This window comes from Loxodonta africana, chromosome 2 (genome assembly GCF_030014295.1).
Source record: "Loxodonta africana isolate mLoxAfr1 chromosome 2, mLoxAfr1.hap2, whole genome shotgun sequence".
NCBI lineage: Eukaryota > Metazoa > Chordata > Mammalia > Proboscidea > Elephantidae > Loxodonta > Loxodonta africana.
Genome location: NC_087343.1, coordinates 219646480 through 219660381, shown reverse-complemented (window position 1 = coordinate 219660381; position 13902 = coordinate 219646480). Strand labels below are relative to the sequence as shown.

Sequence of the window (13902 nt, the reverse complement as noted above, 5' to 3'; positions counted from 1 at the left end):
AGAAAACATCAGACAAATCCAAACTGAGGAACATTCTACAAAATAAGTGTGATGGTCTCTTCCAAAATGAAAGACTGAGAAACTGTCACACATTGAAGGAGAATAAGGAGACATGACAACTAAATGCAATGTGGGGTCCTGGCTGAGATCTTAGATCATAAGAAGTCACTAGAAGGAAAACTGGCAAAATTCAATTAAGGTGTATGGATTATTTAAAAGTACTTCATCAATGTTAACTTCCTGCTCTCAATAACTTAACTATGGTTATGTAAACATCAGGAGAAGCTAGGTGAAAAGTATACTGGGACACTCTGAATAATTTTTGAAACTTTTCTGTAAAGCAAGAATTATTTCAAAATAAAAGTTTTTAAAAAGCAGCAACAATAACAAAAATTTACCAAGAACATCCAAAACTAAGATAGGTTCTAAGGACCAAGTCTAACGAAAGCTGTGCAAGATTGCTATATTATAATATGCTACTGAAGGACATTCAATAAAAACACAACAAATGACAATATAATAAATAACAAATAAAAAAGACCTGAAATAAGTGGTGATATACCACGTTCAGAAATACAAAGACTCAATATTATAAAGATGCCATTTCTCTCCACAGCTAAAAAATCTTGGAAAATAGCTAAAAAGAACAAAATGAGGAAACTTACCTTACCAAGCAAGACTTACCAAAAAGATATAGCAATTAAGGCAATGTTATATTCGACCAGAAACAGACAAAATATACCAATGGCAAACAGAATTGAGTGCCCAGAAATAGGAACAATTTCAGACTGAATTTGACAACTGAACCTAATAAACGCCCTCCCCCAAAAAGATACGCATACTATAAAGAAAAACAAAATGGACAAATTTGTTCTATATATCAAGACACAAGGCCACATTGAAGTCAATGAAGTACTTGTGAGGCATAGAAAAATAAACCAATAAAACAGAACAGAGATCAAAATAGATATGACAGAAATAGTATTAAAAATTGCCAAGGAAATGACTGACTTTTGAATTAATGATCTGCGATTACTGACTAGTCACATGGAAAAATTAAATTTTAATCTCTAACTCACAACAAACCAAAAACAAATCCAAGGAGGATTAAAAACCTAAATGTGAAAAACAAAACTTTAAGACTTTTAGAGGCAAATATAGGAGAATATCTTTAAAATCTTAGAGTGGGGAAGAATTTTTTAAGACAAAAAGTATAAACCATACATGCAAAAATGGTAAATCTGACTAAATTAAAAATGATTACTCAATAAAATATACCTTCCAAAAGGTAAAAATACAAACCACAGACTCGGAAAAGGTATTTCCCATGTATATTACTGAAATGAAGGGTTAGTACCTACAATTTCTAAATGTAATTCTACAAGGCAATAAAAAAATACTGCAAATGAAAACTGAGCAAAAGATATGAGCAGACAATTAAAACAAAAAAAGAAATCCAAATTTTATTGTGTGTGTGTGTGTGTGTGTGTGTGTGTATGATAAGCTTCACTGCAATCAGGCAAATGAGTGTTAAAACAATGATATTAACAAAAAATTAAATTTCCACCCAATAATTCTCGTGTTGATATTGATGTGGAGACACGGGAACTGAATTGCCGAGCCATGTACCAGGTGGCTGGTATAACTGGTACAGCCACTGTGGAAAGCATTCTTGAATATCTAGGCAAGATGGAGATACACATGCTCTTCAATGCAGTTATTCTTGTCTAAGTATATACACTAAAGAAACTCACACATATGCACAAAAGGAGATATGCAGAGGAATGTTCATTGCAGCATTTTTATACGAAAAATGAAAATAGTCTCACCCATCAACAAAGGAATAACTGAATTGAATATGGAATAATCCTACAACAGAATTTCATATAGCAGTGAAAACGGATATATGCCTCAACATGGATAAACTTCAACAACACAATGAACAAAAAAGAGTTGCAATATGACAGTATGAAACCATTTTAAAAGCTTGAAAAATGCAAAAACAATGATACGTATTATTTATAGATGCTCACATACGTGATGTTGTTGTTGTTGTTAGGTGCCACCGAGTTGGTTTCAACTCATAGCAACCCTATACACAATCGTTACTATGTTTGAGCCTATTGTTGCAGCCACTGTGTCAATTCATCTTGTCCAGAGTCTTCCTCTATTTCACTGACCCTCTGCTTTGCCAAACATGATGTCCTTCTCCAGGGACTGACTCTTCCTGATAACATGTCCAAAGTATGTGAGACTTAGTCTCGCCATCCTTGCTTCTAAGGAGCATTCTGGCTGTACTTCTTCCAAGACGCATTTGTTCGTTCTTTTAGCACTCCACGCTAGAGTCAATATTCTTCAACACCATCGTCATTCAAAGGTGTCGATTCTTTGGTCTTCCTTATTCACTGTCCAGCTTTCACATGTGTATGAGGTGACTGAAAACACCAAGGCTTGAGTCAGGTGCAAGTTAAGTCTTCAAGGTAACATCTTTGCTTTTTAACACTTTAAAGAGGTCTTTTACTGTGAGTTGGAATTGACTTCATGGCAACAGGTTTTGCAGCGGATTTTCCCAATGCAATGCGTCGTTGTTTGATTTCTTGATTGCTGCTTCCGTGGGCGTTGATTGTGGATCCAAGTAAAACGAAACCCTTGACAAGTTCAATCTCTTCTCCATTTTTCATAATGTTGCTTATTAGTCCAGCTGTGAGGATTTTTGTTTCTTTATGTTGATGTGCAATCCAGACTGAAGGCTGTGGTCTTTGATCTTCATCAGTTAAGTGCTTCAAGTCCTCTTTACTTTCATCGAGCAAGGTTGTGTCATCAGCATAACGCAGGCTGTTAATGAGTCTTCCTCCAATCCTGATGCCCGTTCTCCTTCATACAGTCCAGTTTCTTGGATTATTTGCTCAGCATACAGATTAAATAGGTATGGTGAAAGAATACAACCCTGGCGCACGCCTTTCCTGACTTTAACCCACGCAGTATCCCCTTGTTCTGTTCAAACAACTGCCTCTTGGTCTACATACAGGTTCCTAATGAGCACAATTCAGTGTTTTGGAATTCCCATTCTTCAAAATGTTACTCATAATTTGCTATGATCCACACACAGGTAAACTTCTTTCTGACATTCTCTGCTTTCAGCCAGGATCCATCTGACATCAGTATTGATATCCCTGGTTCCACGTCCTCTTCTGAATCTGGCTTGAGTTTCTGGTGGGTCCCTATAGATTTACTACTTAAGCCACTTTTGAAGGCTCTTCAGTATGTGATAGTGATGTAAAACAGGTATGGGAAAGATCAGTACAATTCAGGATAGTGAGAAGGAGAAAAAAAGGTGGAGAGAACTGGGGAGAGTTAGAGGCTTCAATGACAGCTTTAATATTTTATTAGCTCTTAAAGCAGGAGCTAAACAGGGCTAGGCCGTGGGATTGCTCACATGTGGTGGGACTGCTCACATGTGGTGGGACTGCTCACATGTGGTCTACCTGCTATTCTAACTTTTTCACAGGTTTGAAATTTTTCATAATTTAGAAAAGAATTTTAGTGTCTCCAAGCTATGCACGGAATCAGAGAACAATCTGAAATTTGAGTGTAACCAAAGAGCAACTTTTAATAAAATTACAGAGCAAAAAAAAAAAAAAGGTAGCAACTAAATCCATCAATCCTGATTATCATCGATTCTGCTCTACCTTTTCCTCCTTCATAGTCTCAGGCAACAGAAAAGCAGATAAAATGTGACACCCTGTATACAAACTAAAGCTCTGAGGAGGAAACATGGTTCACAAAGGAGAGAGGCAATCAGGGATAATTCACTCAAATTGTATCTGCAGGTACAGCTAAACCTGCCCTTGTTAAATATGCTTAGTATAAAAAGAAACGGCAGAGCAAATATGTATAAATACTACAGTAAGGAAGGGAAAGAGGGCTGCAGGGACAGAAGAAAGGGAGAGGAAGGAAAGGGAATATGCAAAAGACAAATGAAGAAGCCAGGCTGGAAGAAAAGTTACTCCCAGAAATGGAAGGGAAGTCTTCATAATAAACGATTTACTGCTGCAAGATATTAAGGAGAACATGAAATCAGCAAAACAAGAAGGGAAACCTGAGACGACAAGGAGCCAGAAAGAGATTGAAAAGGAGCTCTCAGAGTTCAGGAAACACACTGAGAGCCAAACACCTCTAAGAAACAAATGAGAAACAGCAAGGAACAGGATACACAGAGCTGGTAACTAACACAGGAACATCTAGGAATGGCTTCTGATAACTACAGAGAGTCAGAGGCTAAAAGGGGGGAAGGGCAGAAATTTAGACAACAAACTAAATATTCTCCCCTGACATTAGCCATCTTGTTCCAGCAATTCTGCTGTTACTCAAAATAGTTCTAGCATACCTTTTTGACAATTGCTTTTAAAACCAAGTTCTTTCTTTTTTTTTAATTAAATAAAATTGACTTTGTTTCTTTCTTTTCACACCTCATCGTTGATCCAAAACAATATTAGACTGCCCGGTAAAGTGCTTGGCACATAACAGGCAAAAAATGGCAATAGTTAATAAAAATAATTGCTAGAACTTAAAAAAAAAACTTACGTAGCATTTATTTTACCCCTGGCACTCTTCTAAAACTTTATACTTATCATACCATTTAATCCTCATAACCACCTGCTATGAAATACAGGTAGTCTCCAGCTTATGACGGAGTTCCATTCCAATGACTCTGTTTTTTTAGTTTTCATTATTATTGCTTTTGATTATCAGTATCTCTATAAATCCCATCTTTGAACACCTGGGACTGAACATCTGAGAATGATAACATCAGCAAATTATGCGATGCAAAATTGTATACAATGCATATTACCAGTAGTAAGATGTACAAAAATAGACAGTTGTTAAGTGCATATTACCAATAGTAAGATGTACAAAAATAGACAGTCGTTAAGTGCACTTCATCATAAATACGTTGTAAATCGTGGACAGCCAAGTATTATTATTATTAGTGATACTATTAGTATCACTAACTTCAACTGAGAAAATGAAGCCATGGAGAAATTAAGTAACTTGCCCAACGTCACACAGAGCTGGGATTTGAACCCAGGCAGTCTAGCTCCAGAGTCCAAACTCTTTATCTCTTCATGAATATTTATTGAAGGAGTGAATGAATGATCAGCTATTTTATTTATGTGATTTGGTCCCAAATAACATTTGGGTCCTTTTTTTTTTTTTTCTGCTGAGCATATGGGAAGAGGCTCAAATTTCCAATATAAAAATACTGGTCAATTTGTTTTTCAAAGGAGTCTCACTATACAATACTCTATTTCCTAATTCTGGTTTTCAACGGAAAGCCTCATTTGCTGTCACAATTTCTACAAACCATCTTACTCACCACTGAACTTTGCCTTTCCAACACAGGCTCAGCTAACTCTCATGCCCTTCATAGACAGAGAAAAATCTTTTCAAAATCCACAAGAGGTCAGCCACAAAGCTGCTGAAACCGCCATCCTCAGGTCAAGGTCAAGAAGAAAAGCTTGACCCAAGAGACAGAAAGGGCCACATAAACCAGAGACTACATCAGCCTGAGACCAGAAGAACTAGATGGTGCCCGGCTACAACCGATGACAGCCCTAACAGGGAACACAGCAGAGAACCCCTGAGAGAGCAGGAGAGCAGTGGGATGCCTTCCCAAATTCTCGTAAAAAGATCAGACTTAATGGTATGACTGAGGCTAGAAGGACCCCAGTGGTCATCGCCCCCAGATCTTCTGTTAGCCCAGGACAGGAACCATTCCCAAAGCCAACACTTCAGACAGGGATTGGACTGGACAATGGGATAGAAAAAGATGCTGGTGAAGAATGAGCTTCTCGGATCAAGTAGACACTTGAGACTATGCTGGCACCTCCCATCTGGAGGGGAGATGAGAGAAGAGGGGGTTAGAAGCTGGCATAATGGACACGAAAATATTGAGTGGAGATAAGGCACGGGCTGTCTCATTAGGGGGAAGAGCAATTAGGAGTGTATACCAGCGTGTATGTAAGTTTTTGTATGAGAGGCCGAATTGATTTGTAAACTTTCACTTAAAGCACAATAAAAATTTTCAAAAAATAAGAAAAGAAAAGCTTGGAACTAGGAGGGCTGGAGGAGCCCCAACCCAGCAAGGGCATATCCTGGGGCAGGGAAGGGCAAGGAAAGAGAGAAATGGGAGCAGAAGGAGGAAGGTCAACAACCAGAGTGTCCACAGGAGGTTATAAACCCGGGTCACCCAGGAGCACCCATCCGGGGTGGGCCAGAATAAAGGTTCTGACCTCCTGACTGTTGACAGTCATCCCAGGAGGGGTGGGATGTGGGAGTTCTAGGCCCATCAGGGTCAAGGCAGGTTTCCATTCAATCAGCATCTGTCGAGTACTCAGATGTACCTGGGTGCACCCTGAGAAGAAGAAGCTATGCAGCTTTTCAGGGCCATTGCAGCCAGAATTCACCCAGGATATAGTGCCCTCCCTTCAAGTTTATGAATACATAGCCTTTGATGAATTTATCTCGGGCTCAGTTTTGTCTTTGCCAAGAGCAAGGGCAGAGGAGGAAGCTGAGACAGAGCTGAGTGACAAGGCAGGGTTAGAAGGAGATGCAACAATAGCAAAGGAGTGGTGGCAAGGCATGCCCAGGGACCATTCCAGGGTATGGCAGCAATCAGGGAGCCAGGAACAAAGGGGCAAGCCACAGAGCCCCCTGGGGGTCATTTCCTGCCTCTAATACAGAAGCAGTGAACAACTGTCAGTTAAGTAGCAGAATAGGTGTTATGGACATATCTCTGCCCCCAAAAAAGATATGTTAAAGTCCAAAACCCTGTACCTATGAATGTGACACTGTTTGAGAATAGGGCTTCTTTTGTTACGTTAATGGGGCATTAAACAAACAAACAAAAAAAAATGGAAAGCAGTGCCATCGAGTCGATTCCGACTCATAGCAACCCTATAGGACAGAGAAAAACTGCCCCATAGAGTTTCCAAGGAGTGCCTGACAGATTCGAACTGCCGACCCTTTGGTTAGCAGCCATAGCACTTAACCACTATGCCTCCAGGGCTTCCAATGGGGCATTACCAGAGTATTAAAAAAAAAAAAAACCTGTTGCTGTCAAGTCCATTCCGAGTATGGTGGGTCCTAAGCCTAATCACTTCTGAGTAGTGTCTTATGAAGAGGCATACAGAGAGAGAGACACACACACACAGCAGGAAGACACTATGTGATCATGGAAGCAGATGCAGCTACAAGCAGAAGAACATCAAAGATTGCCAGCAGCCTGATCCAAACCATGGCCTTTTCAATCATTTCATATGCATGCAAAATCTGGACAGTGAATAAGGAAGACAGAAGAAGAACTGATGCATTTGAACTGTGGTGCTAGTGAAGAGTACTGAATATACCATGGACTTCCAGAAGAAGGAACAAATCAGTCTCAGAAGAAATACAGCAAGGAGAGACGGAGCCAAGATGGCAGAAGAGACAGATGCTTCCTGCGAGCCCTCTTTACAACAAAGACCCAAAAAAACAAGTGAAACAAGTATATTTGTGACAAGCTGGAGGCCCTGAGCATCAAATGTAAGCTTAGACAACGAACTGAGGGGTAGGGAGAGGAAGAGACCATTCAGAAGTGGAGAGGAGTTACTGGACCTGAATCGCGGGGAGCCCTCAGGCACCATTCCCGGAGCGGTGGCGGTTGGCCGCAGTTTCCTCAGGGAAAAGCAGCCAGCCACACAGCCCACTCACACCTCCGGAACCTGAGGAAAAGGGTGCTCTAGGCAAAAGCTAAGTACTTGCGTATATTTTACCGCGGCCCCCACACCCCCCAAGCCGGCTTCAGCAGCTGAATCCCTGGGCCTGAGATAGACCCTGGTGAGCACCTGGAGCCGTCCTCCTAGCCTTGGGGAAGGAGAAGATTTGCAACTTGGGGGAAAAGATAAGCATTAACTGGGGGACCTCAGGACAGAAGCAGCTCCTGTCCAGGCATAAACCGTCTGTGGACCTTGAGCACCTTTCCCTTCTGCATGGACCTGTGTGGACCTATTTCGGGAGAAGAGGCCCCTGTTGACAAACTCCAACCATTTCAGCTGTGCGGTGGAGAGGTGGGTGTCTGACATTTGACATTGCTTTGCCTATTAAACAAGGTACTCACCTACCTACATCAGGGACCTAAGGACTGGTAGCTCCACTCAGGTCACCCAGCCACCCACGACAGGGGTCCACAAATAACTGGTACCTCCCAGTCCTTACAACCAAAAACTTTGGGTGCCCGTGGTCCCTCTGCAGAAACCACCCACCTGCACGCTCTAGGGAACAGGGATGCATTTTCCTCAGAGACACTCGGGGGTCAGTTCTCAGCCCCCTGCCTTGTTCAGAGCGTGACCCCCTGCTGCAATCAGATACCGGTATATACGCCAATCGCCCCTGCCCCTCTAAGACTGTAGGACAGAGACTGTACCACACACTTGATGATCAGCTACCTGGAAACCTGAGCTGAATTCATACAAGAAAACTGAATGGACTGCTAGACTGGTACACCTGATAACAGCTCTAGCCAGCTGGGGACAGGACGCCAGAGCTCCAGGGACAAAAGTAGGCCATCTCACTCAAGCAACCCACAGGGGAATACCCAAACAAAACAAACCAAGCCGCTATGACATAGTAAACAAGCATAAACTCATACAATAACTTACAGATGGCTTGGAGACAACAGTAAATATCAAGTCACACAAAGAAACAGGCCACGATCACCTCAACAGGCTCTCAAAACAAAGAATCCAGGGATCTTCTAGATGAAAGTGCATTCCTGGAATTACCACATGCAGAATATAAAAGTTTAATATACAGAACCCTTCAAGACATCAGAAAGGAAATGAGGCAATACGCAGAACAAGCCAAGGAACACACAGATAAAACAACTCAAGAAATCAGAAAGATTATTCAGGAACATAATGAAAAGCTTAATAAGCTGGAAAAATCCACAGACAGCAATCAGAAATTCAGAAGATTAACAATAAAATTAGAGAATTAGACAACTCAATAGAAAGTCAGAGGAGAAGAATTGAGCAAGTAGAAGCTAGAATTTCTGAACTCGAAGATAAATCATTTGCACTAATATATTTGTCATTTGTGTATAAATATTGTGCTGGTTACAGATGATTCTTGCCCAGATCATAGTGAAGGTCTATCCAGATGCCTCCATAGCAATATTTTGTTAACCATACCACCAGGTGTTACGTAAGTACAAAACCAGGGAAATGCAATTCTTCACACACAATACTTTAGAATGAACTTTCTCCAAATTACTGAGCTCAGGACACCTTACCACACAGGTGAAGAGTGAGGCTAAGTCACCCCTATTTCCCTTATTACAAGAGACCAAGGTGCAGGAGAGCTGATCAGGGAAAACCCTCCTGCCTCTCACTGCGAGGGATGGAGTTACCTATCTCTGCTTCCCCCGCTAGATGAACCACTGTAACCAGCATTCACTCTCCCTGTTCCCATATCTAATCTACTGGCTCAGTCAAGGTTACCTCCAGCTTTCTAATACTAGAGTCCAGTAGTCACTTCTCAGGGGAAATCTCTGGGTCAGAAAAAATTAACACAGAAATGCTGGGATGCTTTAATTGCCTTGCTACAGCCCCAGGATGTATACTGCACCACCCATCTGTCAGTTTGTTGTACTGTGGTGGCTTGCATGTTGCTGTGACGCTGGAAGTTCATTTTCTGAAACTGAAGATTACTTGAAGCACTTACTGATAAAGGTCAAAGACCACAGCCTTCAGTATGGTTTACACCTTAATATAAAGAAAACAAAGATCCTCACGTCTGGACCAATAACCAACATCATGATAATCAGAGAAAATATTGAAGTTGTCAAGGATTTCAAGCTGCTTGGATCAACAATCAATGGCCATGGAACAGCAGTTGAGAAATCAAATGATGTATTACAATGTATGAATCTGCTACAAAGGCCACTTTTAAAAAAAATGTCACTTGATGTTGCTTCTTTTTAAACCAAACATGTCACTTTGGAGACGAAGGTGCACCTAATCCAAACATGGTATTTTCAGTTACCTCATATGCTTGCAAAAGCTGGACAATGAAAAAGGAAGACCAAAGAGGAATTGATGCATTTAAATTATGCTGTTGGAGAAGAATAATAAATATAGCATGGAATGCCAGAACAAACAAATCTGTCTTGGGAAAGTATAACCAGAATGCTCTTTAGAAGCAAGGATGACAAGACTTCGTCTCGCTTACTTTGGACATGTTATCAGGAGGGACCAATCCCTGGAGAAGGACATCATGCCCGGTAAAGTAGAGGATCAGCAAAAAAAGGAAGACCCTCAATGAGATGCACTGACACAGTGGCTGCAGCAATGGGCTCAAATACACTATTACTGTGAGGATGGCACAAGACTGGCCAACATTTCCTTCTGTTATACATAAGGTGATTATGACTCAGATCCAACTCAACAGTACCCAACAGCAACATAACAACAACATATGACCTGTACTGCCTCTTCCATTAATCAGTTAATCTGTAACCCATCCTTAACAGAATTCCCTCCCACTGCTATCTAAAATCACTCTGCCAAAAGTTACTAAGAGCCTTCTTTGGCTCAGGAAAAAATTAATACAGGAATACTGATGGCCTCTTCCCCATCCACAATCTATCAAGAATACTGCCTTTATCAGTTCGTTCCTTGCATGGAATTAGGGTAATAGGTAAGGGAAGAATTGTGAAATGCTGGAAAAGGAAAAGTCACGAGCAGAAAAATCAGCACCGAAGATGAGAGGTGCTAAGGTAAAAGAAAAGGTCAACAGGGGCTGCACTGAATAGATTTTTGGAGAATTCGGAGAAAGGGGGTGGGAAACATGAGAGGTGGCAGATTTAGAGTAAAGGCAAGGATTCAAAATTTTGTTGGGCAGTGGTGGAATTATTTTTAGTGTTCTTTGAAAGACTTCAGTAAAGATTCAAATTGCCTGTTGGATATCAGACCCGTGTTTCTCTGAATGATACAATGTCAAGGCTGAGCCACATGACACCTTGACTTTATGCAGGTTTTATTTCAATGACTTCTTTGTGACCTTGGGCATTTTCGCCCAAGCTTTTCTCCTTGTGACTGTCAGAGTCCTTGGTGTCTGAGGTACAGTCTGCTCCAGTTCTCCTTTCACCTCCTTGACTTTTCACTCAGACTCTGCTTTATTTTGAGTTGGAATCGACTCAACAACAGCAAAGGGTTTGGTTTTGGTTTTGTTCTGCTTTATAGGCTTTTCTTCCTCCTCCTGCTCCTAAAATTCAGGTGCATTCTTCTTATTTGAAAATGCCTCCCTTACCCACACCCAGGCTCACACACAAAACAATCCCCAAATCCACATTGTTCTTCCACATCTCTTGCCTAAGGTCCAGATCCACAGATACAAATGCCAACCGTACCTACCACAGACATCTCAAACTTCGCTCTTCCTTTCAGATTGAATGGTCCGAAATCCACTCGGTCACACAAACCACAGATACCCATTGCCACCACCTTATCTACTGCCTCCAGGCACACTCAACTCCACTCCAGCCTACAGGCTGTCAGTCAGAAGAACTTTCCAAAACCACAAGCCCAACAGTGTCTGCCCACCAACACTGCGCTGAGTCCTATCAACACATACTTTTCTCTCACTGTGAGTATTTTAAAAGGAAACATGTTTTCCCTCATAAACCATCCCCACTAGATTTTTATTTCTTTTTTGGAGAAACGTCTACAGGAAGGAAAAGCTATCAAAGAGTACAGAAATGGTTAAATTAAAGCTAAAAACAGTGCTCGCTTTGGTAGCACATATACTAAAATTAGAACGACAGAGAGAAGATTAGCATGGCCCCTGCGCAAGGATGACACACAAATTCATGAAGCATTCCATGTTTTGGGGGATGACATACATAAAGCCTTCAAGGAAAAAAACTGCCAGCCAAGAATCATATATCGAGCAAAACTCTCTCTCAAATATGAAAGCGAAATTAGGACATTTCCAGACAAACAGAAGTTTAGGGAATTTGCAAAAACCAAACCAAAACTATAAGAAATACTAAAGGGAGTTCTCTGGTTAGAAAATCAATAACATCAGATAACAACCCAAGACTAGAACACAGAACAGAGCAACCGGATATCAACCTAAATACGGAAATGACAAAAATAAATCACGATTAAAAAAAAAAAATGCTCAAAACAGGGAAACAGCAATCTCATTATTTAAAAGATGAAAACATTAAATCAATAATGAGGGACTAAAAAATGTAGTCACAGATCTTTCATATGGAGAGGAAGTCAAGGTAATATAAAGAGATAAAAGTTTGGTTTAAACTTAGAAAAACAGGGATAAATATTAAGGTAACCACAAGGGAGACTAACAATCCTACACATCAAAATGAAATACAAGAAAAACATAAAGACTCAGCAAAAACAAAATCAACAACAATGAAAAAGAGGAAAAGACAATATATAAAAACTACTCAGGGAGGTGAAGCCAAGATGGCGGAATAGACAGACGCTTCCGGTGAGCACTATTTACAACAAAGACCCGAAAAAACAAGTGAAATGAGTATATTTGTGACAAGGTGGGAGCCCTAAGCATCAAAGGCAAGCTTAGACAATGAACTGAGGGGCAGGGGAAGGAAGAGACCATTCAGAAGCAGAGAAGAGTTACCAGACCTGAATCGCAGGGAGCCCTGAGGCACCATTTCTGGAGCCTTGGTGGTGGCGGGGGCGGGTTGGTCCTAGCGTTCTGCAGCAGCTTCCTCAGGGAGAAGCAGCCAGCCAGACAGCCCACTCACACCTCCAAAACCTAAGGAGAACGGCACTCTCAGCAAAAGCTAAGGATTTCTGGATATTTTACCGCACCCCCCACACCCCCAAGCCAGCCTCAGCAGCTGAAACTCTGGGCCTGAGATACACCCTGGTGAGCACCTAGAGCCATTCTCCCGGCCTTGGGGAAGGAAAAAAATTTGCAAGTGGGGGGAAAAGATAATTTGCTAGCTCCATTAACCAGGGGAGCTCAGGACAGAAGCAGCTCCTGTCTAGGCATAAACCATCCATGGACTTTGAGCACCTTTCCCTTCTGCATGGATTTGTATGGGCCTATTTTGGGAGAATAGGCCGCTGTTGGCAAACTCCAACCATTTCAACTGTGTGGTGGAGAGGTTGGTATTCGATGTTGGACGTTGCTTTGCCTATTAAACAAGGTACTCACCTACCCACATCACGGACCTAAAGACTGGAAGCTCCACTCAGGTCACCCAGCCACCCATGACAGGGATGCAAAGGTAAGCACTACCTCCTAGTCCTTACAACCAAAAACTCTGGGTGCCCATGGTCCCTCTGCAGAAACCACCCACCAGCACACTCTAGGGAACAGAGATACGTTTTCTTCAGAGACACCTGGGGGTCGGTTCTCAGCCCCCTGCCTTGTTCAGAGCATGACCCCCTGCTGCAATCAGATACCGATATATACGCCAATCACCCCTGCCCCTCTAAGACTGTAGGACAGAGCCTATACCACACACTTGATGATCAGCTACCTGGAAACCTGAGCTGAATTCATACAAGAAAACTGAATGGACTCCTAGACTGATATACCTGATAACAGCTCTAGCCAGCTGGGGACAGGACACCAGAGCTCCAAAGATGAAAATAATCAAGCTAGCACACTCAAGCCACCCATAGGGGTATACCAAACAAAACAAACCAAGCAGCTACGACACAGTAAGCAAGCACAAACTCATACAATAACTTGCAGATGGCTCGGAGACAACAGTAAATATCAATCACATAAACAAACAGACCGTGATCACCTCAACAGGCTCTCAAAACAAAGAATCCGGGGATCTTCTAAATGAAAGTGCAT

At 41.6% G+C, this 13902-nt stretch overlaps 1 protein-coding gene and 1 non-coding gene across 7 annotated transcripts in view; one reads left to right on the top strand and one right to left on the bottom strand.

Annotated features, from left to right (window-relative positions):
- B3GALT5 (beta-1,3-galactosyltransferase 5) overlaps positions 1 to 13902 on the bottom strand; it is a 110160-nt gene that overhangs the window by 55584 nt on the left and 40674 nt on the right. The window lies entirely within an intron of this gene.
- LOC111753098 (U6 spliceosomal RNA) lies at positions 11822 to 11928 on the top strand. Its single transcript, XR_002787953.1, has one exon. It is a non-coding gene; the product is annotated as a U6 spliceosomal RNA (small nuclear RNA).